We start from the raw sequence: 5,879 nt of genomic DNA, 5'->3' as shown, positions 1-5,879 counted from the left end.
TTTTTCAAGCAGAAACACTTTAAGTTTATTTTTCAGGTGAAGAAACTTTACACACACGTTTGTAGTTCTATCCTGATGAGAACATTGTACTGACTTTTATTTATTTCTGTAGCCTGACCCTTAACCTAGACCTAATCTTTAACCCAAAGATGAAGTTTCACCATTTTAGGATCAGACTTTCATCTCTATAAGGACTACTGGTCTTGACCAGGTGATTATATCAGAGAAGGTCCTAAAACAGTAACAAAATTCAGATTCACACACACACACACACTCAGATGGAAGCAGGTCAAAACACCACATATTTAATAAATACTTCTTTAACTTGAAATGTCTCTGTGGTTGACTTGGGCCTGAAGAAATAAATATATATATATTTTCTTTGTATAAAAATCTGGCAGAGTTCAGCCTGGAGCTTGTTTAGAGCCACAAATTGTGTTTTTGTTTATTCTGAGGACAGAAAACATGATATTTATCTCCAAGCACATGCTGTCAGAGTCCAAATGGAGCACACTCCAGCAGGGAGCCTGGTTTACCAGCAGAGGAAGAGGAAGAGGTATGGGGATGATGGAGTGAGCAGTTTGGGACCTCCCTCTAGGTTGTGTTCTGGCTGTTTTTTGGAAACTCAGATCCTCCCAGAGGGTCTTCTTTGTTCCAAGGTTCATTATGTCTTAGCAGGAGAGACATGTGTCCTCTATCCGTCCCACTGGTCGAACAATCAGTCCAACACATGAGTCGCTGCTCCTCCCTAAAACAACCTTAGACTCAGGATGTTTGAGGTAAAACTCCAGTTAAAATTCAGGAGGTGAAACAGACTGAATCAGTGAAATAAATCAGGTTTGGACTGAGTCTGTTGAGCTGCATCTCCTCCAGCTGTCAACATCTGCAGATGACAAAAGTCTCTTAAAAAGCATCTCGGGATGCTTGGTTAAGTTAGTTTTGGACTTATATCACCGGGTATACATCTACAGCTGTTTAATGTCTGGAGTCAACCAAATTCAAGATGGCCACTACAGTCTAATCCAGGGGTGTCAGACTCCAGGCCTCAAGGGCTGCTGTCCTGGGAGTTTTAGGTTTTTCTTCTCCAACACACCTGATTCAAATGGTTTAATCACCTCCTCACCAAATCATCAAGTTATCCAGAAGCAGAAGCAGAAGTCGTTCATTTAAAGCAGGTGTTGTAAAGCAAGAACGCATCTAAAACAGGCATGACAGCGGCCCCCGAGGAATGGAGTTTGACACGTGTGGTCTAATCCATCCATCCATCTTATTTACCCGCTTCTCCTTTTTGGGTCATAGGGAGCTAGTGCCTATCTTCAGCCATCACTGCACAAGAGGCAGTGGACACCCTGGACATCTCATTCTATTTTGTCCACATGGGCAGTTCCACTTTCACTTCAAGTTCTGGTTCTCTGCAGAAGACCTGTTCCTTAGGACTGCACTTTTCTGGACAGAGATCTCTGAGGTTGTTCCTGGGATCTTTTGGAGCAACTCTTCCAGTTTGAGGGGTCACAGCACTGAGTGCTCTTATGACCACTGGCACCACTGAGGCCTTGGGAGCTGGGGTCGGCATTGCAGTTAAGTCACATGACTTTGGTACGGGAAATTCAGTGGCTCGGGGTTTGAATCCTGGTGCTAATCTCCAAACAACCTTAGTTACATAATGAGTGAGAGACATAGAAAGGATTCCATGCTGGCTTGGATGTTGCCTTAATTATTAATGTCTGCATCAGATTTTGGGGGGAACCACAACATCCTAATAGGCTACAGGAACAAGACATTCATGGACAAGAGAATATACACTCTCCAGTCACTTTATTAGGTACACCTGTCCAACTGCTCAACTGTCAAATCAGCCAATCACATGGCAGCAACTCAATGCATTTAGGCATGTAGACATGGCCAAGATGATCTGCTACAGTTCAAACCAAGCATCAGAATGAGGAAGAAAGGTGATTTAAGTGACTTTGAACTTGGCATGGTTGTTGGTGCCAGACGGGCTGGTCTCAGTATTTCAGAAACTGCTGATCTAATGGTATTTTCACGCACAACCATTTCTAGTGTTTACAGAGAATGGTCTGAAAAAGAGAAAATATCCAATGAGCGGCAGTTCTGTGGGCGCAAATGCCTTGTTGATGCCAGAGGTCAGAGGAGAATGGCCAGACTGGTTCGAGCTGATAGAACGGCAACAGTAACTCAAATAACCACTCGTTACAACCGCAACAACATCTCTGACTGCAGAACACGTTGAACCTTGAGGGGCTACAGCAGCAGAAGACCACACCGGGTGCCACTCCTGTCAGCTAAGAACAGGAAACTGAGGCTACAATTCGCACAGGCTCACCAAAATTGGACAATAGAAGATTGGAAAAACGTTGCCTGGTCGGATGGTAGAGTCAGAATTTGGTGTCAACAACATGAAAACATGGATCCATCCTGCCTTGTATCAACAGTTCAGGCTGGTGGTGGTGTAACGGTGTGGGGGATATTTTCCAGGCACACTTTGGGCCTATTAGTACCAATTGAGCATTGATTCAGTGCCACAGCCTACCTGAGTATTGTTGCTGACCATGTCCATCCCTTTAAGACCAAAGTGTACCCATCTTCTGATGACTACTTCCAGCAGGATAACGCGCCATGTCATAAAGCACAAATCATCTCAGACTGGTTTCTTGAACACGACAATGAGTTCACTGTACTTGAATGGGCTCCACAGTCACCAGTTCTCTATCCAATAGAGCACCTTCGAGATGTGGTGGAATGGGAGATTTGCATCATGGATGTGCAGCCGACAAATCTGCAGCAACTGTGTGATGCTATCATGTCAATATGGACCAAACTCTCTGAGTAATGTTTCCAGTACCTCGTTGAATCTATGCCACGAAGGATTAAGGCAGTTCTGAAGGCAAAAAGGGGTACAACCCGGTATTAGCAAGGTGTACGTAATAAAGTGACAGGTGATTATATGTTAGAGCAAGCACAACACATTGCAGCAGATTTTTGCTAAAACCTTGGAATTAACTATTACTGCCAGCACTGTCTGTCTGTTGAACCATTGGACAGATTTTACTGAAACATTCAGAAAGTACTCATTTGATGTACATCTACAACTGATTTGCCTTTGGAGACAACCCAATTCGAGATGGCTACTACAGCTTATTGACCTTTACCAACACAAAAATGGAAATAGTCAAATTTACAATTACTGAGCAAAAATTTGGAGTGGTAGTAGCTGAGAGTCATACTCAACACATACTTAATAATTACACGAGACAATATGAAAAATAAAATCAGCTCTACAAAAAAATACAACCAACTTTAACTCATGTTTAGCTACTGACGTTTGCTGTATTCAGACAGTTTGTGATAATTTCACTTTTTTTCCTGGAACACATAAAAAAGACTCCCAGAGCTTTTTTGGTCCTGAATATCATGTTTGCTTCATGCTTTAAATCATCCAGCCTTCCCAGTCCACCAGTGAGATGAATCCCAGGGGAAAACTATCCGTTTACTGCAGATCTGATAGTTCTGATACTGTGGCTTTTACTATTTGGTTCTGTGGTATGCATGTCTCTTATTGTCGATTATAAAAGCTGAAAGAAGAAGAATCTCTGGACTAACATTTTGTTTCTCTGTTTCTGAGCTGTCAGATGTCTTTGTGTCATGAAGCTTCCTGCAACTGGTCAGCACCACCTGATGCTACCTGCAGGGAGAGTCGGTCTGTGTGCACATTATTGTCTCAAACAGGACATCTTCCTCTCTCATCGTGTTTGTATAAATCAGGAATGATGCTCATATTACAGATTGGGCTTCTTGTGTTACCTCAGCTTTTTAACAGACATCAGACTTCATATTAGTAATTGTGTAAATGTTGACTTAGGATTTACACTATTGTTTTCCTGTTTATGTGTTTTGAAAGTAACTACTTCACATACTTTGTGCTATTTTAACCCGTTATATCAAAGCATTCGGCAAGATTAGGAATAGTGTGCTATGACTTTAAGTTTTTGTAACTTTTATACTTTTCAAAATCTTTAACTTTATTTCTTAAAAAACAGAAATACATTGAGATCTCTTCAATTTCTTCTGAAATATAGTTTGTTTGTTTTAATCTGTTTGCTCTATTTTTGTCATCTTTTGACAAGGCCGAGCGTGGACGGAGTCAGAACGAGAGGACACAGACAAAGGTTTAACCTTTTATTTGAAAACACCAGACTATTAGGCTCGCTAGTGTTAGGAGCGGCACTCGAGGTCTGGAATCGGGCTTGGTCTGGAACTGGAACGATCACCAGGAGTTGCGAGGTGGAAGCAGCAACGAGGGGATTCGGCAGTCGGGTAAGTCCAGAGTCAGGCAAGGGGTCAGAACCAGGAAGTCCGTAATGAGCAAACAAATCCAGACTGGGGTAATCCACAAGGCGAGGTCCAGAGAGTGAGAGCGGGGTCTGTGATTTTTATATTTCACTTTCTCTGATTTTTGTATTGCATCTTTGTGACCGTGTTCGTCAGTCTTTGCAGTTTTCAAACTAGTCGTTAGCTCATCAGTTCTGTCAATTTTCTCTTTCTAACTGAGGCCAGACAAAGAGATGTCGCCTGTCGGCAGTGATCGGGACTGCAGGGCAGCACCAATAGAGTCTTATTGGGGCGTAAAATAGTCCACCCTGTGGACACATTCTGCTGGTTTTAGCTCAGTAATACGACCACCACAAACGTTACACCTTACCTGATCTTATTTAATGCAGGAATAGTTGCAGCAAAACCTGTTGTGTCCATCAGTGGAGATTTCTGTTTAAAAATATATTCATAAGACTAAAATTAGAAGATAAATTATCAGTCAGCAGGTTGGAGCAGACATACCGGACATGAACCGAAAACAGAAAATTAAAGACAGAGGGGAGATATACAACAGGGCATGTTCTGTGTCTGTAACTATTTGGATCACCGCCAGGTAGAACATCCCTCTAAATAATTTTGTGGCTTTCCCAAGCATGTGTCTTTAGTAGATCAGTGGTCTGTACTGCCCCGTGCCCCTGAGGTTTCAGATTCACCCCAGGTTGAGGAGTTAACCGAACGGGTGGATATATATGTCAGCATTACTTGTTTAATTTTATGTTTTTTAGAATCACTTCGCAGATGTTTTTTCCCTCACATAACTTTGTTAATTTTGAGTATTATTGCAGAAATATTACTTCAAATAAAATTAAAAAAACAATCCAGAAAGCTGTATAGATGTCTGTCTGTTTAATTTTACCCGGTTTAAATTAAAAATACTACCATTTTGGGTGAAGGTGGGGGTGGCTGCAGGTGTGGGAGGCATCAGTTAAACACCAAACTGTTTTCACGACACACAACCTCAATCTGCAGGACAGAGAAAAAAGGCAACAAATCTGTGCACAAAATAAATATCAGGAAACATACATTGTTTCCTGATATTTAATCTTTTTTCACAGAAAATATACTGCGAATTATAACATTTGTATGGTTATTAATCAAGGAAATGAATGTCCACCCCACTAAAATTTATGCTCAGGAGCCGCTGCTGAACAAGAATGGGCAAAACCTTTAGTCTTTAGATGTGCAAATCTGGTAGAGGCAAACCCAAAAGACTTGTAGTTGGTATTATAGTGAAAGGGGGTTCTACAAAATATTGAGTCAAGGGAGTTAAATACATATTTATATCCTATTTTTCAGATTCTTATTTTTAAAAATCATGTTTCTGACAAGGCAGGACTTGACAGGATTCAAACTCGCAGCACAACGACGAAGTTTTAAGAGTTTTATTGTGGACTGGACAGGAGCGGGACCTGGGACTCTGAACAGGACACTCACGTGACCGTCGTGGACTGGAACCGGAACAGGTAAGTTCTCCTTGGCTTGGTTAC

This window comes from Kryptolebias marmoratus, linkage group LG15 (genome assembly GCF_001649575.2).
Source record: "Kryptolebias marmoratus isolate JLee-2015 linkage group LG15, ASM164957v2, whole genome shotgun sequence".
Taxonomy (NCBI): Eukaryota; Metazoa; Chordata; class Actinopteri; order Cyprinodontiformes; family Rivulidae; genus Kryptolebias; species Kryptolebias marmoratus.
This window is presented reverse-complemented; position numbering follows the sequence as displayed.